The 22161-nt window shown below is 36.0% G+C and overlaps 2 long non-coding RNA genes across 4 annotated transcripts; one reads left to right on the top strand and one right to left on the bottom strand.

The window, feature by feature from the left end:
- Positions 1–710: 710 nt before the first annotated feature.
- Positions 711–6512, bottom strand: LOC147523347 (uncharacterized). Its single transcript, XR_015216018.1, has 4 exons — positions 6371–6512; positions 1383–1430; positions 1164–1271; positions 711–938 (listed from the first exon to the last, which is right to left on the bottom strand). It is a non-coding gene; the product is annotated as an uncharacterized LOC147523347 (long non-coding RNA).
- LOC147523346 (uncharacterized) lies at positions 3408–8320 on the top strand. 3 transcript variants are annotated; one of them, XR_015216017.1, is made up of 4 exons: positions 3408–4873; positions 4960–5393; positions 5484–5603; positions 8073–8320. It is a non-coding gene; the product is annotated as an uncharacterized LOC147523346 (long non-coding RNA). The 3 variants fall into 3 exon arrangements; XR_015216016.1 differs by lacking the exon at positions 8073–8320 and adding an exon at positions 6392–6879 and having other exon boundaries at positions 3409–5393; XR_015216015.1 differs by having other exon boundaries at positions 3415–5393.
- Positions 8321–22161: the final 13841 nt, after the last annotated feature.

Raw genomic sequence — 22161 nt, 5'->3', positions numbered from 1 at the left:
TCTGTGGGCACGGAGAAACGCAGCACATATGTAACATGCCGATTCTAACCTCTCGAGTGTAAAATATGTGACCAACTTTCGCGGACATAAACTCATTTGCAGGAATTTATAATAGCCTGGGAAATGAACATGCGCTTTGAGACCATTCCAGTCACATAGAGTCTTGTGAGATACCAAATCCTTCGCCTCATCAACTGCTTGCATCATAATATTTGCAGTATTCTGGCTTATCCTTCCCTCATCGAACATGCCCCAGTAAGCAGCTTGAACACCTGGCATGAAATTCATCAAATATCAAAACCAATACTTGGACTGGCTGTCTAATTGTGTCTGTGGTACAAGATCCCTTAACAGAATGATACAGCCTGTAACTGAATCACAGTGGAATCTCCTAGTAGACAGTTTTGAGGAGTTGGAGTCAAGATATATAAAACATCAAGTATAAGATAACACAAGATTAAGCTTTTACTTTTTTCTGCGTTCTTTTTCAGAGCTATGGAATAGGAACTTTTCGATACTTCCTATTCTTAGGGAACCAAGGTGATGAGTCAAAAAAAAAATAAAGATTAGAAATTTAAAAGTGCATCACATGCATTTTCTCTCTCAACTTATACCTCCACAATGCACATGCTTTGCTTCATACTCAGTGTTAGACCAATCAAAGATGGAATGGAAGAAAATGATACGCAACGTCAAATGAACTTACCATTTAGGAGGCGTATCCCTATATCTTTCAAATTCAAGGCATATAGATGATTCTCACTTTCAGTAACCGCATGAGGGTGCACCCTCTCTCCTTCCATGTTATTCAAGCATGAAATATATCTTTTCACGGTAGGCCAATCAGATGGTCCTAACTCTTCATCATCTCCCAGATCACCGAAAGCGTCTAATGCCTTGTTCATCATTTCATACCTAGTATACTCTAATATGCGTCTCTGTCATAAAAAGCAAAGCAAATTTGAGTTATCAATTTTTACTGTTCACGATCTCGCTACGTGAACATCAAGCCCATTATAATCAGTATATAGATGGGATGCACAATGAAACTGTTTAAATAACAAACATTAGTAGACTAAGCAGAACGCTTAGCAAACACTACTTTGAGAATGCTAAATCAAGATCAAAGTAGTTGTGACTTGTGAGATTAATAGCTCCCATACCTTTGCTTCGGTCAGCTTATCCATATGCAAATGATGTAAAACAAACTGTGTAGTTGAACCGTTCACAATGAGAGTCAAGAATACAGTCCCACCAGTGAAAAAAACAAACTGTAGAACAAAAATTTTCATTAAAACATGAAAGAGTAGATAAATATATGCATTCATTAATGACAATATCAAACCAGATCAGAGAAGCTATTGTAATAGACAGTGGCATACCAATGTCCCCGTATCCTGACCAAGACAAGACAAATTATCACGGGTACGCTGATATGGAAAGAAATCAGTCAGAACATATAGAACAATTTGGCACTATAAACAAGAAAAATGATAATACAATGACACAAGTGATAGAAAAATGTGGCACAGTAAGCAAACACAGGACACTGAAAAAGGGATGAAATCATGGTTAATCTTTTTGGATATTTTCTTAGGTGAATCTCAACAAGCAGAACTTATCAGCATATCGAATATTGTTGGTCTTGTTCAATAGTTGAATAATGCATTGACAAGAATATATTAATGGCGAATTTACATACGATGTAAGCCTCTACGAATTTACATACGATGTAAGCCTCTACGAATTTACATACGATGTCAATCTGCAATTGATTTCTTGCTCTTTAAACCTTTTCTTGCCTACCTCAATCTCACTTAGTATTCAGAATATATACATTCCTAGAAATAATCCGGTTGATAAACTACATTGGACCTTAACCAAAAATGGAAAACACTGTCAAATCTGCCTACCATCAATTAAGCTTAAGATATGTCACCAATGTGAATCACAATACTAGTCTAGCTTTCTGGAGAAATAATCTCAGACCTAGAGAAACTCTGTTTGCTTGGAAATGTTACCACTCTATTATCCCAACAAGAGACCATCTTAGTACTCTTTTCTATGTAGCTGATAAAACTTGTTTGTTATATAACTCTTCTATAGAATCTGTACATCACTTACTCTTGGTTTGTCCTTTCACAAGATCTCTTTGGTTTTCAACACCTTAGAATTTCATACTAATAGATTTTGAGAATTTGCAGGTGAAAGAATGGATAGACATGTGGTACAAACCCCCAGTGGATTGGCCGATTGACAAACACGATTTGACAAGTTTTTGTATATATATAAACTGGATTATATGGCTAGAGAGATATAGAGTGTTGTATGATAAATCTAAACCTAACTGGACACATGCATATAGTATAGTACAGGGGTTTGTAAATGCTCTGGAAGTTGGTTTAGACCTTAATCTTGAAAATTTTCAACTTGTTTCTTTAGAAAGATGGAAACCACCACAAATAGGCTGGGTAAAACTTAACATTGATGCCAGCTTTAAGAGTAACATAACCCATCCCATTGGCATTAGTTATGTATTTAGAGATTCTAATGGATGTTTCATTGCAGCAGGAACAAATAGAGGGAGGGGCAGAACTGCAGAAGAAGCAGAATGTCAAGGGGCACTTGAAGGAATTCAATGGAATCAGAAATTCAGCTCATCAGTAGAAGTAGAGCTGGATGCGAAAGATGTATGCAACTTTTTGGACAAACAACCATCAAGCATTTCCTAGTCTTCAAAGATTATACTTGAAGATGTACTAGAAGAGCTTGTAACTTTTGATAATGTAACTATTAAGTGGATCAATAGATCAGCTAAATCTGTAGCCCATAAGTTAGCATTTTATGGGCAAAAAATCTACCTCCAAGTTCTTTGTGGTTGACACTGCCACTTAGTTGGTTAATGAACTATTTGGAGGATGATAGAATATCTGTAACCTCTACAGTTTCAGTTTCTTAAATATATACACATATATCTGTTGATTATAAAAAAAAAAAAAAAAAAAAAAAAAATCTCATTTTCTACTCAGACATTCAACCAACAAAATCAAACTACAAAATAAACACTATGGAAATCAATGCAACAACTTAGCACATGTTTATAAAACTTGGCTCAAATTTTCAAAACTACTTATGTGGTAGCTCATTTTTCCCCTCTAAAACCTTACCCAAAATTGAAAGGGGAAAGTCAATGGCTTCAACTGAGCTATATATACACTAAAAGATCACCATTCAAATACTACATTCCTCAGCCCAAAAATTGATTTCACTCATACATACAAAATTTCATTCTAAGATATTGTTTGAAAAAAATAAATTAAAATAAAAAAGATTTAACCAAAATGACGCTAATCAATATAAGAGCATTCCCAATGCAGGTGGTTTGTGACTATAGTCACTGGTTTTTGTGAAAAAAGAGTGTTCAATGTAGAGGTGAAAAACTGGTGACTATTTTCCTCATTTAAAATCAAGGTGAACTCTTCCACCGAAAATAGTGGTTGTTAACTTTGGACCGGATGTTGGATTCCTTGTCGTGGGGTATTTTTTTGGAATAGAATGTTTCATTCCGTCTCGCATGATTTTTAGAAAGCCCCTTCTTCTACCTCACTCCAACCCCTTCTTCTTATTCTTCCAGCTCAACTCCTTTCTTCTTCTTCGACAAAAAGTTATCCAGTGAGAAACCGAAAACTTGTGTGTGAACAGTTAACACATCCCGTTGTGACGGGGCGACGGGGTGTGTGACCAACTTAAAACAGGGTGTGTAGACAGTTTCTTGCACGGGGTGCGGAGAGATACAATCGGGGTGTGACGAGTGTCACTCTTAGTATATAGATAGTAGATTTCTGTTTCTTCCCCTTCCATCGGCAACAATAAAAAATTTCTTCTTATCATTGGTTTCTCGTTCACTGCGTTGCTTTAACTGGTGTTGATTGACGCTAGCCTAGTCTGAGAAGGGATTCTATTTGAGATCGAAATTAAGCTTTTTTTAGTTTAAATTGTTTGTATAAATATTTGATATTGCATTCGAATACTGAAGTTTCAAAACCATTCCACTGTAACACTCGAATACTGACTTAAAGCTACATTCTTCAGTCCTTGACTTTGACAGTGTGGGAAAAAAATCTATTGCATTCTAGCATTCCCTTAAAAGTTTTATACTGGTAGATTCATCCGATTTCACATAGCCTTTTATTTTCTTTGTTATCTGTATCTTTTGCCTTTTTGCATCTCGGAAAAAAATAGAACCGTTACGTATTGATGGTTGTTTCCTTGGACTTGTTACTCGTTTTCTCAGGTAAATTTGTTCTGCAAGGTAGATTATTTAGTATTGAGAGAAAAGGCAGTCTACATAATTTATGTTTTAACGATGTATTTGGCAAGGTAGATTATTCAGCAACTTCTGCTTCCTTCATCACTGTCTGTGTCATTACCTTCATTACTATCGGTGATAGATATCTTCATTTGTCTAATTAATCACCATTTAGGATAAAGTGTCTTGAGTTCTTTACAACTACATGCCTGAAATTTTATTGTTGCTGACTTGTTGCATATCCTTTTATTGTTGTGTGGAATTTTTTGCCTTTTCATATATTGGAAAAAAGAAATAACATTACTGGTGGTTATGATGAAAAAGAAATAATAGCAGTGGCTTTTGAGGTTGGTAGGGAAATCCTTAATGTGCTGACAGAAAATAGGATTGGTAGAAGGGATGGATAAATTAGCAAGTGTGGATATAATGGGTGGAATGTCTTTTTGGGATAATTTGCTTCTTGTGTAGTTGTGTACTAGAATGAACAGCTCCAGTATTTTCATAGAAGAACCAAGTCTGTCCATCATACTAGATTGTCTTGACCCCATTCTATACCAACTACCAGTACGTAAAAATGGCCTTCTAAGATCTTTATTTCCTTCTTCTTCATCTCTGAAAGTCATTTTATTCTTTTTTTGTTTGTTTGCTAGGTTGTGTTGTGTAGGAAATGTTATTTTAGATGATGGAATTGGAGAGCCACAAAGTCCAGCTTTGTTTTGACTGTGACTGAGAGTAAATTTTTCTTATGAAAATTCAAAATAGAAGGTTTGGCGTTGATTGATCGATCTTTGAGTTCCTATTATGAACTAGTGGTACGAGGATTAAGCATTTAATCGTACTGACCTTGGGCAATTTCTGAAGGGAACACAGGCACTACTATAGATTCAAATATTTGCTTCTCTCTTAGAACCTTCAAGAAGCTAGGAGACCTTATTACACTCAAAGAACAGTAAAGAAGGAAGTCATAGACTAACCCTAAGAATTAAATTCTATATCTCTTGGTCTGGATATTGTTTGTTTTAAAGGAGACCTCTCGAAGCTCCGATTGTCAGGCTTTAGGCAACCACTGCTCATGCCTTCACCTGTAAGATTGAATGAAGGCCAGAAGCCCATACCTTGTTTCCATAGCTGCTCTTTTGCTGTAATTTTTATGAAATTTATTTATGATTGTCAGGCTTTAGGCAACCAATGCTCATTTGATGAGGATGATAGAGCTAATTTGTGGCTTTTTGTGTGTCAAGACAAGAATGGTCGATATTATGATGATGATACGAGGGAGGTGGCAGAAAAAATTGTAAGTTGTTGTCTATATCGTTTTATAGATGTTTGAGTATATGTACTGATGTGTAATGTGTAGTAATTGTATTAGATATAGCAAACATTGTTTAGGAAGTCCTGCACCATGTATAGTAAGTTCATAGCCATGCACCAAGCCCTCCACCAGCCCCACCTGACCAGCTGCAGGCCAAAACAGGCCACTCCAGGGTCCCTCAACAGGCCACTACTGGCCACATCCAGTCCATTCAACTGAAAACTTCACCATGTAACACATTGGCCAATACTTGGAATACCACTCCTGCTAAGGGTTACCTTCAGTCCAAATTTCTTGTACTGGGCCAATGACAACTTGGGTGCTACAGGATGATCCTTTACAACCGTCACTCGATAACGATAGATTTTGGAAGATGATAAAGTGATTAGACAGTAGTTTAGAGTTTCTACTTTTTCCTCTCTTGGATTATTTGTATAAGATGATATGTTTAGAATGGGCGTGTTTGCTGATTTCAGTGGGAATGCTGGAGTAGATTATTTTTGCAAACGCTGGAAGGGGTTATAGAATATAGATATTGTATTATAGAGGACATTCAAAATGGTATTGGATGTACCCTATGATCAGGTCTACATCCATAATAAAGATCGTATGAAACAATCAGAACTAGCTAGCTTCTAAACATGTTTGCTAAGTGTGTTGTTCTTTAAACTACTGGAAATAAAGATGACAGGAAAAAAGTAATGAGAATAGAGAAGTCAGTCAAATATGTAAGTTAGTGGAGCGCTAACCAATATGCAAATCCTTTACAGATATTTGGATCGAATTGAAGCACAGATATTTGGCTGCATAAAGTTATGGTGGTGCTGCCTCTCACTTTGTGAACTCAAGGAGGTTGGAATTAAAGTTTTTCCAGACCAAGCCCTCCACCAGCCCCACTTGACCATCTGCAGGCCATAACAGACCACTCCAGGGTCCCTCAACTGGCCACTGCAGGCCACATTCACTCACCTTAGGCCACTGCTGGTCACATCCAGTCACCCTAGACCACTGCTGGCGACATCTAGTCACCCTAGACCACTCTAAGGCCCTCAACAGGCCACCCCAGACCTCATTATGTAGACTGGTTTCTTGGCACAATTTGAAGTATGTTTGTGTACTGAATTTTATGTCAAATGATGGTCTGAAACTGAAGTAGATACTGCCCCACAAATGATACACTTTTGAATGTACTACTTCTTACTTGTGCATATATAATGAATGTCTATAAAGTTATTTGAATGAGGATTTGCTTTGGCAAGAGTTTTAATTTATTGATCTGGTGCAATAGTTCAATTTGATTGAAGATGATGTGCCGTTCTCCTAATGCAACCGATTCCCTGTCATAGTTGATTGTATCTTTTTTGTTTAGTAGTTATTGATTTATTGTGCTAGTTAGCATCAATGTTTTCAACTCTTGAATCGAAATGAGAATCGTTTTTCATTTTTACTGAATCGTAAATCGTATTGAGTCGTAAATCGTAAGATTCAAGCCATAATATATATAGGGGTTGTAAATTTTTTATATATATGAATATACTATAAGAAAACTACGAATCACTTGTTTTTTCTTATTTGTACAACACTTGAAGAGTTAGAGAATAGTTCTTCCATCATTCACAATGGATATAGACACACAGAGACCATTCCATCAAATCATCAACAACAAAGATAGTTTATTTCAACAAAGAGAATTTATGTGTTATTGAAACTAGTGTTGTAATGCTATTGAAGCCAAAAGAATATATCATTCCACATTTATAATACTCTGAAAAATATTATATATGTGTGGAATGGAGACATAATAGTTGAAATTTATGAAAAAATATTAAAATTTCGTTGAAAATGGGTGAAATTGGTCTAATTTTTGGAATATAATATGGGGTTAAGTTATATGGACCTGACCCAGGTCTTATTAGGTTGGACCCAGGTCTTATTAGGTTGGGTTGGACCTAACCCAGGTTCATGCAAGTATATAACCCATAGAACCCTTTGTAAGAAAAAAAAAATTGAGAAGGAGGAGACCAGACAAAAAAAATGGAGAATAGAAGAAGAATAAGAAGAATTAGAAGTAGTAGAAGAAAAAGAAGTGTATGAAAACGTATCTGGTAAGTTCTTTGATTTCTTTCTATCTTCTTTTTTCTTTTTCTTTTTCTTCTTTTCTTGATGTGTACCTGTTGTTGTTTTTTTAAATCGAAGAAATCGTTATTATTTCCGATTCCTACGATTTTGCAATTCGAATCCCGATTTTTTAACGATTCCTGTCATTAACGATTTACTGGTATGATTCTGATCTATTGAATTACGACTCGACTTGAGTCGTACGATTCAAGTCGAGAATCGTATGACTTTGATAACACTAGTTAGCATTGTTTGTGTATTTTTTTAATATTGTGTATATATTTTTAGTTTACTTCAACAAACTAACACTTTTTTCTTTATATTGTTGTTTAGGTTATAAGCGAGCTTCGATGGAGGAAAGAGTTAGCATGGTAGCTCGATTACGTTTCTTTGAGATCGATTGGTTTCATCGGTTGATTAGTAATTTGTTGGAGGGGTTATTTAAATTGCACTATTGTTGGATTATGAGACTTGATTTTGAATAAAGTGTTTGAGTTATTTAATTTTTTTCTTTGTGAATAAATCATGTAATATGAACAAATTCTTGGAATGATTGATGCTGGTAATAAAAGTATGATTATAGTTTCTATAATGGAGTTGAGTTAGGTGTATGAATGCATTATTGGTTTACAGGAACTTCAAATTTATAAGAATTTTAGATTTACTAGGGGTGTGGAAAAAGGGAGAGTGAGAAAAAAAAAAGGGTTATGATGGCTTCCAAATAGAGGCAGATATATATTTGAATCCGAATAATTTCATAGTATCCGAACCCGATTATATCCGAAATTTAAAATCCGAACCCAAATAACCCGATCGGATAACACTAAAAATAAATAAAAAAAGCCTAAAAGTTATATCCGAATCTGACATACCCAAATTCGAATCCGACTCGAATACATAAACGGAACGGATATGAAAATTGACCCGAACTTGATATATTCGGTAATCAGGTCGGGTCGAATTTGGGTCTACCCGACCTGATTCCCTGCCCTATTTCCAAAGAATTGTCTTTACACATATTTTTGACAGTTTTTACTTTTTAGTGCTAATTTCTGGACGCTTTTTTTGGTCAAGGTGATGCTTACATAGAAACTGTCATAAACACAGGTTTATTTTTTGATGCTTTTTCTAATACAACTATAACGGTTAAGTAAAATGTGTCACGCAAATGCATTCAGTTATGACGTTTAGAAATGAGCTTATGTCATATTAAATTCGGGCTTTTATGTCAGTTTCTCCAGAACCGTCATCAAAATTACGATGATTTTTTATTTTTTGTTAATTTCTAACTTTTATGACGGGTTTTATAATGATGGTTGTTTATTTAATGAAAAAACGTTGTTAAACCTGTTTCATGACCCGCCATTACAAATCTTTTTTTTAGCAAGGTCTTCAACTCTTTAAACAAAAAAAAAAAGTTCTTCTAAAAGGAGTCCTTGTGAAATATATCTATTATTACCTAAATAGTTAAATCCGTCAAATAGAATAAGTGGCATAATCCCTCTTTCCCAAAATCGATCTAACGTTAAAGAAGTAGGAGAATACTAAAATATTGTTGGTATTGTTGATTTTTTTTTTTTTTTTTTTTTTTTAAAAAAAAAAAAAAAAAAAAAAAAAAAATAGGCTTAGGCTCTGCCATTAGAGCCTCATATAAACCTTACCTTAGACATCATTAGCAACAAGCTCTACTACAACAATACCGCCTGTACATCCTCTAGCTCTATTACAATATGTATTGCCCTTTAAGGGTCAGAGCAAACTTCAGTATGACGCCGGTGTCAATAATGAGGAAATGCTTTGATTTAAACATGTGAAGATTTGGGTGTTCTGATAGAACTCCATTATATTGTGACGTCTTTTAAACGGATCAAGAGAATTTTGCACGCTTAATTGGCTAGAAAAATAGTGGTAAAAAAAACGCAAGAAAATAGTGGTTGCCAAAAATTATGCAAAATCTATTCTCCTGCTCACATATCAAATACGTGCAAAGGGGAAGAAAAAGAAAAGACTAAAAATTCGACGCTCCATTTATTGTAAAGGAGTTGAGAAGACTTTAGACTAAGTGCTCCCCTTTATTCCATGCAAACAATATATAATCTTCTTGTTGCGGACCGAATTTGTACGCATGCACCCCATCTTTTCTTGCTGCCCTATAACAATCAAAATTGTCCACACAACCTTTTAGTTGTTTAAATCTAAATATATCACCACTCCCAGATACCACACCGCCTTCGGAGTCCGCTAGGTACGACAAGTTACACCAGAAGAGCGTTGTTCGAAAAAAATTAATGCTAAACGACCAGTCAAATGATTGCCCGTAAGAAAGAATTCTCGGGCCAAGATCATTGTCAGCAGATTTGCAATGAGCATGCAATGTAATATTCTCAGCTATATCATTCTTTAGATATACATTCGCATGCCAAATGAAGCCTGAGACAGTTGAACACTGCAATGATAAGAACAGACTAATCGCAAGGAGGGGGGTAAGTTTTGTTGAGACCAGTATCCATACCTTGACTTCTTTTGGACGATGGTAGAGTTTGTTAGGTCTACGTACTTGGAATAAATAGCCAAGGATTTGATGTGATGACTAAATCAAAACTGGAAAGAGATAAATATCCAAAAAAAAAATTGAAACTATTAGTTGGCAGCAACCAAATGAAGTATATGTGCTTTTGGAATCTTTGGTGTTTATAGTCATATTATTTGGTTTTGTTATTCTATCGTTATATTATATCAATTTGATTAAAATTTGAAATTAGGAAAACACCATGTATTTGTTGTGTGATTATTAATTGTTATATTTAAATTGATCTTGGAATTTTAAGCTGAAACTCAAAATGATTAGTGCTGCTTGCCTGCTTAAAATTTAATTATACCATTCACATTTACAAGTTTTTGACCAAAACGCCCATATATCACTACCAAAAAAATGGCTTTTAGCCTCCGAAATTTTGGATTTGGTGGCTATATCTTACTTGTTGCCACGACAAACCAAATATGTGGCAAGAAGTACCTTTTTGCCTTGTGTTTATCCTTTCGTAGCAAAAGGTGCATTTTTTGTAACCGTTTCAATGTGGTCGTGGCTTTAACACCTTTCGTAGCAAACAAGTTTTATGCGTGGCTTTTAAGTAAGTGTTTGGCGTTGATGGCGACAAAAAAGCTATTTAAAACATTAAATAATTATTTTCATTAAAAAAAAAGGTAGAAAATAGATGTTAGTGTTCCTGCAGGCTGTTTCCTTCGTTTATTTTGGTGAAAATTGAATCTCAAATAACAAAAAGAAAAAGAAGAAACAGAAAACCCAAATATTTTTCATCGGGTCGCATTTCAGTTGTTGCCTTCTTCTTCACCGTTAATTGCCGCCTTCTTCTTCATTGCTTCGCCTCCTTTTCCATCGCTGCTTTTACCTTCGGGTAATCCATCATTTTCTTCCCGGCGTTTTATGTTAGAGATTTGTTTAAGAAATCATATATTTTTTTTGTTATTTGAAGTCGTTCATTATTTTATTTAAATCCAAATATCATAAGGATATTTGATCAATTTATTCGACTTTTCTAGTGTTAGAATATTGTATATATATATGAGGTTCTAATCCAATTTACGTTATTTTTGGATAAAAAGTTCGACTTTTCAAGTTTAAAGCTTTAGCTTTCCTCGTATTGAGTTCTAGTACGCTATGTTTTCATGGCTATTGTTTTTTTCCATGTGAGACCAATATTTGGTGGTAAATCCCACATTTGAACAGTTAATCCTTGTCACTTAGTCTTTTTTTTTTTTTTTTTTTTTTTTTATTGGTTCTCCTATGTTATGTTAGGATATGTTAGTTAATATTTTAATTTTTGAACTTGATGTAGGATATGATATTCTTGCTGAATAAGATTTTTTATTTATTTTTTATTTTTTTATGTAGTTGTAGTTCAGTTTTTAAATAGATAAAAGTTGGATGGATCCGACTCTAGGAAGATGTAGTCGTAAGTATATACTTGGTTGCGAGAAATTTATCGAGTTTGCTTGAACTAATTGAATTAAGGAACTTGGTGGTGAGATTTACTGCCCATGTGTAGGATACCTTAATCTAATGCTATTGTCTAAACATATAGTGGAATGACATATAAATTAAAGAATCGTGGAATACTACGGAGTTATGTTTGTTGAACAAAGCATGGGGAGAGTGTGGAGGTGAATACCGAGTCTAATCAGGGTGATGATATGCATACAATGTTGCAAGATGCATTAGGATTTCAGAACATGGTTGGTATAGACAATGACATACCACCTAGTTCGAATACAAATGAGTCTAGTTCCAGTGATACTCGAACGGATGAGCCAAATGAAGAAGCACATAAGTTTTACAAGTTGTTGAAGGAAGCGGATACACCATTGTACCCTGGCTGTACTAAGAGTTCAAAATTGTCTTTTCTAGTATGTTTGCTTCATGTTAAGTGTCTTAACGGCTGGAGTAATCATTCGTTCGACATGTTCCTTGAGGTATTAAATGATTCACTTCCAAATGACATCAATATGCCCAAGAATCATTATAAATAAATAAAAAACAACTTCGGGATCTTGGGATGGAGTGCATTAAGATAGACGCATGTCCAAATGATTGTATGTTGTATTGGAAGGATAATAAACCAGTCTTGGACAAGGATAACTGTGATGTATGTGGTGAGTCAAGATGGATCATGACTTCATTGGAGTGTACAGAAAATAGAGTTAGTTCATCTGCAAAACCTAAGAAAAAAGCTGCTAAGGTTTTGCGATACTTTCCTATAAAGCCAAGACTCCAAAGATTATTTATGTGCTAAAAAACTTCTAAAGATATGAGATGGCATGCTGATGATCGTACGAAAGATGGTGCTTTGAGGCATCCAGCTGACTCCAAGGAATGGACAAGCTTAGACCAAAGATGTCCTTCATTTGGTTTATAATCTCGCAATGTCAGACTCGGAATGACTAGTGATGGCTTCAATCCTTTTGGTAGTCTTAGTTCTATTCATAGCACTTGGCCCATTATTCTAGTTCCGTATAATCTGCCGCCTTGGATGTGTATGGAACAACCTTTTCTCATCATGTCATTGCTAATTCCTGGCCCTAGCAGTCTTGGAAATAACATTGACGTGTACTTGCAGCCATTAATTGATGAGTTAAAGGAGTTGTGGGAGAAGGGAGTTGAGACGTACGATGCCTCTTCAAAATAGAATTTTAAAATGCATGCAGCTGTCTTGTGGACTATTAATGACTTCCTAGTATTTGCTAATTTGTCCGGATGGAGCACTAAAGGACACCTTGCCTATCCCTTTTGCCATGAGAAGACTTGCTCAAAATGGTTGCAAAATGGGAAAAAGTTCTATTATATGGAAAGTCGTAAATTCCTGCCACTTGATCATAGATATCTATCGAAAGAATAAGAGTTCTTTTGATAACAAGATATAAATGGGAGTGGCCCCAAGCCCCTTTACTGGAAGTGATGTACTTACTCAATTAGATAGATTCGACCAAATCACATTTGGTAAGGTGAATTGTGATAAGGTTGGACAAAAGAGAAGTCGAGAGGATAATTCTCTACCACATAATTGGAAGAAAATTAGTGTATTTTTTGATCTCCCATATTGGAAATACCTTCGTTTACTCCATAATCTAGATGTCATGCACATTGAAAAGAACAACAGTGAAAGTTGGCTTAGGACATTGCTGAATTTAGAGAAGAAATCAAAAGATAACCTGAAGTCAAGACAAGATTTGGTGTTAATGGGTATGCGAAAGTCACTTCATCCGATAGATAAAGAGGGTAACAAATACTATATCCCCCTGCACCCGTTACCTTGTCCTTGACTGAGAAGAGGAAGCTTTGTCAATTCTTGAAAGGTATTAAAGTTCCCGATAATTTTTCATCAAATATATCACGTCGTGTTCAAGTGAAAGAATGCAAAATACCTGGCCTAAAAAGGCAAGATTGGCATGTTCTAGTGCAGCAACTGCTTCCAGTTGCAATACGTGGATTCTTACCTAAGGAAGTTACATTAGTTCTTGTTGAGCTCTCTAATTTCTACAAGCAATTGTGTTCAAAAGTATTATGGGTTGTAGAGTTGGAACATCTTGAGTACCAGATTGCTATCACACTATGCAAAATGGAAATGATATTTCCTCCATCATTTTTTGATGTTATGGTGCACTTGCCTATTCATTTAGCTGGTCAAGCTAGCTAAGCTCGCTGGACTAGTGTACTATCGATGGATGTACCCAATCGAAAGGTCAGTAAGCAAAGATAATAGTAATGGTTACTTTTGTTTGTATTTTGTTAAAATTTGAACTTAAATTTTGTCATCTTTTATATTTATTCAGGTACCTATACACCTTGAAGAAGTATGTTCATAATAAGAGTAAACCAGAGGGCTCCATTGCCAAAGGGTATCTTGCTAATGAATGCTTGACTTTCTGCTCAAGATACTTAGATGATGGGATGGAGACTAAGTTCAACCGGACAGGGAGGAATGAAGAGTTCTGAGTTATTGGATTGGATGGACTATTTTCTATTTTTTTAGGATACAGTCATGCTTTAGGGGAATGAACGTTTAGGACTCTAACAGACGATGAGTGGGAACAAGCTCGTTTGTATGTGCTAATCAATTGTGAGGAAGTGGTACCATTTATTGAGTAAGTCCACTTTATTGAAATTGTGCCTTAGTTAAAAGAAATATTATTTATAAACCTATGTATGTCATAAATGCAATAATGTTTTGTACAGGAAGCAAAAACAAGTGATTAGGGATGAGCTTGGGCGGCGGGCAAGTGCTAGAAATGTGGACCGTACCGTATTCATAATGAACGGTTTGGTAAATGGTTTGAAAACCACATAAGTGTTAATTGTATGCAATTAGATTATGTATATCAGTTTATGTACACTATTTAATTTTTTCCAAAGTAGTTTTGTAGATAGCATCTCAATTATTTTCTATTCTTGCAATGGTATAGCGGATATGATTTCACAGTTTAGTACCATGCCTCAAGAAGGATTCTACTTGTTTTATTTTTATTTATGTTTGTTTTTTCTTATTTAGGGATGTTTGTTCTACTTAGCTGCAGGTTCCTAGAGCATTGGTAATTAGTCTGTCCAACACAAAGGAAAAAAAAATACTAAGATGTTAGTAAACCCCCCTCCCCGCCCTTTTGTTAGGATTTAGAAGATTATAGCCTCATTTCGCCGGCTTTTCTAGCTCAATCCATCTCTCCTAGTCTTGCACCACCTATCACAAGTAGTGGAAAGCCACAAGTAGCAGGTAGTGACAATTGTTTATTCACTCAGTTGAAGAAGCCATTTCTTAGTTAATGGAGGAAGGGGCAGAAGCAACTACTGGGACCCTTGTGTCCCGGACTGCACTGCCTACCTGCCCAAACCACCACCCACCTCCCCAAGTTGATGATTTAACAAGAATATGTGTTCCCATTGGAAAAAAGGCTTCACACTTCCCTTTTTGGGACTACAACAAACATCTCAGCGTGTTCCTTAACTAGATGACCTGATCACAGTTTAGTTTAACAATGGTGTCATTGTGGGAGATTACTTTTCTGAAAGTAGAATAGTCTTGGGGACATACGGACTTGGGTTTCAATATCTTTCCTCTTCTTCCTTATTTTTCTTCCTCTCTCCTGTTTCAAATTCCTAGCATTTTCTTCTTGCCCCACTTACGCGATTCTGCATCGCAGTATACTATAAGCTAATTTTACCTCCTCCTTTTTTCATGTAGTGCATTGAGTCAGAATCAGATCTTGTAAATATGTATATATGTAGGGGTTAATAAAACGTCCTGTTCATAGTAATTAGAAGAGGCAACCACCAAGAAGAGGCAAGAGGTCTAATATTTCATAGTAATTAGAAGGTAGTTTTCTACCGAATGAGTGAGTGCTTTCAGTGAGTTCTGTGGTGGTATGACACAACTGAAGTAAGACAATCTGTGGATATTAGCTTCCATGTAGTTCCAAGTAACTTTAGTGTCAGGCAGTTTTCATAAGATTTTTTGTTCTCCTGCCATATTCCTGCTAATGCCTGACCAGTACACCTCCTTATGTTCCTCAACAATACTCATGTACAACAATTTCTATTCTGCTTCAGATAGAGTGTTCTGAGGTCTGAGGCTCAAACCTTGTAATAAAAGTCCAATATTTTGCCATGTTGTTTGTTGCAAAAGAAGCCATTTTTTGTCTTTTTTCTTTTTGATTGGAGCTACTTGCTACTAATTGCTTATGTTTACTGAAGTTCAACATTTTTTTTCTCCTTATCTGAATAGGTCCATCAAATGAAAAAGGATGGGGAGTTAGTGAGCAACTTCAGAGTTTAGCATATGGTCCTAGTCAATTTGCTTATTGTTTCAAGGGCTGTATTGCAAATGGATATAGATTTCACACAAAAGCTCATGAGTCACGAAGGAAAACTCAGAATAGTGGAGTTTTTGTATCGGCAAAAACGTCAAGCTTTGGGAGCACGAAAGACATGAACCCATTGACCGGTAGTGTTGGTTATTATGGTGTGTTGAATGACATAGTTGAGTTGCGTTATTGCACGGAGAATAGAGTGTTTCTGTTCAAATGTGATTGGTGGGATGTTATGACTCGTGCAGGAATGAAAATAGATGAATATGGGTTCAATACTGTGAACTTTACACGAACCTTAGCTACAAATGAACCGTTTATTCTAGCATCTCAAGCTGAACAAGTTTTTTATCTCCAAGATAATTTGGACGATAATTGGCGAGTTGTGTTAAAGACGCTTCCAAGGGACTTGTATGATATGGGTTCAGTAGTTGAGTCGACTGAAAATAACACGTCTTGCATGTAACAAGATGTGGATAATATAGTTGACAACACACACGACATTAACGGTTGCACTAGGAGTGAGATTGATGGAGTAGAAGTTGTTGCGGATACTATTGATGAAGATATTATTGACGGTGTCGAATGTGATGAAGACTTCATCAATGATAGTGATTGTGATGAAGACAATGATAGTGACGATGATTATATATAGTTTTTTGTGTTGTTTTTTGTTGTGGGAATAAACTCATTTTTTGTGCTATTTTTTGTTTTGTTTTGGGAGTGGTTATTATCTAGTGTCTTCCTTGATGGATTTACTTGATGAATTGCTTTATGTGACGATTTAGACAGGTGCAATGGTCAAACGATTTCGAGAGGATTTAAATGGTGACGAGAGCGGTAAGTTTAACTAAACATTCTAGTTCATTATTGTCTGATGTTTAATTAATAAAGCTTTGGGCTTGTGTACAGATGGAAAGTGGGTTAGTGGCACTTCTACCCTTCCTAAGGTATTTGACCAACCAAATGGCTCAAAGTTGGAATTGGTATGGAAAGGCAGACAACAAGTGGGACCTTGGAAACATCCAAGCTTGTTCTCTGAATCTCTTGGAGTATTAATGGTAACATCACGTCGATTTGATTGGACAAAAAATTGGGAGCTCCAAGATGTAGGCGACAAAGAGTGGTTATGGGATACCATTAAGGTATGGACATTTGGATCTGCACACACTTGCGCTAATTTAAAAAAACTGTCTATTTCATTTCTTAGTAGATCTTTTTGTCTCTCGTTTTAGGATAAATGGGAACTTGATGAGACTCGGAAGGAGCCCACTTTGGGTCTGATTTCCGGGAACGAATTCAGAAACAAAAAGAGTAAATAGAAAAGGAACTTTTATACCCGCTATGCCACATATGAAGAGCGTATAAGCCATAGGCCAGAGAAACTATCGCAACAGGAGTGGGTTCAACTTATGGAGTTTTAGGATACTCCAGAGCATCAAGTAAGAAAAAGTGTAATGTTTAACTTAAGTATATTTTACAGGGTACAATACTAACTAGGAGATCTTTTTGTGTAGGCAATTTCTAAACGTAACAGGGCTAACCGTGCTAAGCAAATAGCAAAGCATGCTACTGGAAGAATAAGTTTTCCCCAGTTTGAAGAGATAATGGTACATATGCTTATTATTTTTATTTTTCTACTGTGGCATTGAATTTAACTAGTAATTAACAATTAATAAATTTCTTTATATTTGGTTCGAGTCAGGAGGCTAGAGCACCCCCTTCCCTAGGAGATCTTTTTGTGAGGACTCACACAAGTTCACAAGTTCACAAGCGCACGATGCTCTTGATGATCAATCAAGAGAATACATTGTATGTAACAGTTTGATCTTAGTAATAGCTTCAGTTTAAATATCATACTCGGTTGTATTTAATATCGTGTGTGTAATTTTTTTTTTGGAATACGAAGCACAAAATGAAAGACCTAGCAGGTATAAATGAACATGGGACACAACTACCTCTCTCAGATGAGATTTATAGGGAAGTGATGCCTCCAGATCGGCATGGACGTGTGAGGTTGAAGGGACGAGATGTAACCCCAACTAGCTACTTTGGCTCCCGATTATCTTTAGACAATCGTGTGAATGAGTTGGAAAGCCAGTTGGCTAAAATGCAAAGAGTAGTGCAAGAGAAAGAGGAGGAAAGATGACTTGAGATTGAAGAGATTAAGAGGCAAGCACAGGAGAAAGATGAGCAAAGGCGACATGAAATAGATGAGATGAAGAGGTAGTTGGATGCACGAGATGCGGACATGGAAACACGACTTATGCAAAAGGTGGCTAATTTTGCCCAGATTGTATCACGCAGGTACGTAAACATGCTTAGTTTCTTGTCTATGGATATTCTTTTTTCTTTATAATCTGAGCTGGTCTCTTAGAGTCTGTAGTTATCTTCACCCTGTTAATTTCCTAAGTTTTGATTCAATTATTCTTGTTTGCTTCTTTGTTTTGACTTTTTGAGATTTTGAGATATTGTCTACTCTGGTGTCTTTGTTCAGAAATGTGAAAACGAGGTTGTCACGTTTTAGTTGCCATCCTTATGTTAATTCCTAAATTTTGTAGTAACATAAAAGCTTTGTTAAAGCCCCTCATACTCCAGCAGGCGAGGTTTATCATTTAAGTAGTTGAGGGTGAATAAAGAGACTTGATTTAGTCTATTCTTTCTTGTTGCTCGACCTGGCCTTATCATTCCTTTCATGTGGTGATTTTTTACTACCTGCTGATCTTTCTTCTGTTATTTCTGAACTAGATTGCAAGTGCGTGAACCTGTTGTCTCCTTGTTGTAGTACTTGTATTCTCCTGTAGGTTATTGCCTGTTTTTCATTGGAGCATTTATGAACTTCATTAGCCATCTCTTCCTCGCTCTCTATACTATTTTCTGGGTCGTTTGTTGTCCCTAAGCCCCCAATCAGAGTGTCTTTGATTTCACCACTCGAGTCTTTGAAAACTGCTCCCCACTTGCACCCAGCCGGTCCTGGCACTATCAATATTTACTTTCATTATATTCTCAGGGGGGAGTAACCAGAGGCATTCATGGATGTTGGGTGCGTGCTTTTCTTGGTCTAGCTGGTAGCCCAAAGAAGTGTAGGATATAAGTCATGGCAACAGTTGCTCGTGTGACCAGTGGATTCGTAGTAGGATGATTAGACTGCTCACTTGATTTGGAACCAAATACTTGCATGAGTTACTATACCATGGTTATAAAGGATTTTATTCCTAGCAGATAGTAGTGAACATGTTTTTTGATTGATATGATGAGCGGAATTTGTTGTTTGAAGCTTAGTTGATGTTATGAGCAAAATACTGGATTATAAATTGTTTCTGTGAGTCTGTTCCTATTTCCTTTGTGGAAATTGATTGCTTATTGTTAGGCTTGCTAGGTCTCAGGGCTCATACTGACTATAGGTCTTGCGGTACTGCGTATAGTGATATCCACACTTTGCGGTATAAAGATTTGGATTCTCTTTCCATTCAGTGTAGACTCAAGCCCTTACTCACGTATCTTCATGCGTTTAGTTTGAGTAGGAATTCGAACCAACCTAAAGTCTAGGACAACTTACAACTTTATTATACTCATTAGGAAACTAGTGAGTAAGTTTTTATTGTGGATTTGCTAGCTAAGGTTTGCTGTGTTTTAAATCAAACTTTGAATACTAAAAATGCGAGACATAAAAAAAAACGGAAAACTAAGATTTTTAACTTGTAATTTAAAGAGAAGAGAAGGGTAGAGGATTAAGCTACTCATGCAAGGCCTAGCTACAAGTCTTTTTAGAAACAGGTCACTACCATCTTAATCCCTAACACAATATACCTATCTCTAAACATATCATGCTAGTATGTGGAATTGAAATGATATTTCATCTCTGAAATATCATTCCAACTCCTAGTTCTATTTTACAACAGTTGATAAGATATTGGTCAATCTCTGTCATTTTGGGACAGGATGAAAAATAGAACCTAAGTCTCTAAGTAGTGATTATGGAATCCTAAATTTGTAGCCTGATCCTCACATGAGCATTATTAACCCTCCCCTTGGGAGGGTTTTAGCTCATGATCCTTGGATTGTTTGAAAGATACAAGATATATTTGTTAAAGAGAGAGAGAAAGAAGAAAGAACTAAAAAAAACTGATTACCTAGGGAAATGATGAAGTTTATTCAAAAACTAAAAGTGTTCCCCATTAACACTATTACAAGCTTTTTTTCATAAAACTAAAACTATTAGACAAGGAAAGAAAAAGGAGTCCAAAGGTAATCAAGGAAGTAAATGGAGTGAATGCCTTTGTTTTGTTTTCTTCCTCTCATCTTAGAGCATTCTCCCTATATCCCACGTGGAACACACACACACATTTATTTCCATCTTATCCACAAATTGATCAAAACAAAGTGAGACCTTGTTTCGTTTTCACTATTAGTACCTAATCTCATCTAACCTCATTAATTTCATGCAAGGTGTCCATTTGTGCCAATAATTTGGCACTTTTATCTTGACATGCTCCATGATTGATGATTTATCTCTTTTGTGGGCCCGAAAGGTGGGTCTATTGGTGGGCCCAGATGTCAATTTCTGCAATTTCTGGCCCGAGATAGAGCTAGTCGTGTTGATCATCTGGACAACTTACTTGCCAAAACCAGAGTCTAGGTTCAAGAGATATGAGCTCCGAAGTTTGATGCTTCTGTGCATGTAATTCTGTTCTAACTTGATTTTGTACTGTTTGAATCTTTGGGCTTTAGTCCGAATTTGTTGGGCTTCACATGGGCTTGATCGGAAAGCTTATGTATACTCCCTATTTTGTGCTTAAATGCTGGCTTTATCATCGTTTTTATATTAGTTGCTCCAACCTGCAAAAGCGCAAAAATGCGATTATTTCATGATTATTAAGCACAAAATTAACCAAAATATTATGTCTCTATGAGGTTTTATAGTACAGTTTTGGGTGCTTATCACACCACCCCCAAATAGCACTTTGCTTGTCCTCAAGCAAAGAAGAGACATTAAAATAGATAAATGGCCAAAACTGTGCACTCTAAGCTAATTCTCGTTTCGAAGAGTGCGGTTGTATTAACCGTATGCAACAAGGCCTTAAACCACTAGGAATTCTCTAGTGGACGAGTTATAACCTCGTGAGAGTTTTCTAGATAAGATACTCACAAACTTCATTTATGCTACAACGACTCAGTAACAAAAGCTTGTTTTCTAAATTAATCTTAGATATCTATACATCTCCTTACTGGGGAACAAGGATTAAATCCTTTAAAACTCAAGTTAATATGCATATAATAATTGAAACATCTACATATGAACATGCATACAGTGAATTTTACATTGAACTGCACTAGTAGGGCCGTTTCTAGATCCTTTGGAGAGCGTACCTAAATGGGTTCTCATAGGTATGTGTCGAAGCACAAATTCGCTCATAATTTTTTTCACTCAGGTTTTACTAACTCCGATTAATGCGGTGGGCACGCGTTTCCTCACATCTTTCGATGACGAATGAGGAGCCGAGGTTGATCAATCACATCTACTACTTATTATCACACCATCCTACTCCTAATTGAGCTAGGGTATTTATTAGGTATTATGGGTCTTAGGTGATGGTGTAGAAGAAAATTGAAGTGAACTATCAGAAATGACAAGTATGAGAGAATAAGGTCTTCAAGATATTTACACTAGAGAAATCCTTGTTTTCTTTTCCTGCTTCTACCTAAGTTTTTCTACTGTGCTTTTAAGCCTTATTTCATAATAATTTTTTTTTCAAGGCTTAAAAACATGATTCTATTTTTTCTTTCCTAAAGCAGGTAACTAATTTATTTGGGACAAGTGTTTCTCTTTATTTTTTCTATATTTTATCCTATTTCTCATACTCATCATTTAGGTAAGTTCTTTTATTTGGGGTTAATAGATGGGTAAGGAATTTTTGGTGAAAGTGAAAGGTTTGATGAAATGTCCAGTGGAGTGATTAGCAATAGAATTTGTAATAGGTAAGAATTTTAGCTATGTCGATCCAAAGAAGGCCTAAATTCTCGCTTAGGGTTCGGATGGTGATCAAGT

This window comes from Coptis chinensis, chromosome 1 (genome assembly GCF_015680905.1).
Source record: "Coptis chinensis isolate HL-2020 chromosome 1, ASM1568090v1, whole genome shotgun sequence".
Lineage (NCBI taxonomy): Eukaryota > Viridiplantae > Streptophyta > Magnoliopsida > Ranunculales > Ranunculaceae > Coptis > Coptis chinensis.
The sequence above is the reverse complement of the archived record's forward strand: the minus strand, read 5'-3'. Positions and strand labels throughout refer to the sequence as shown.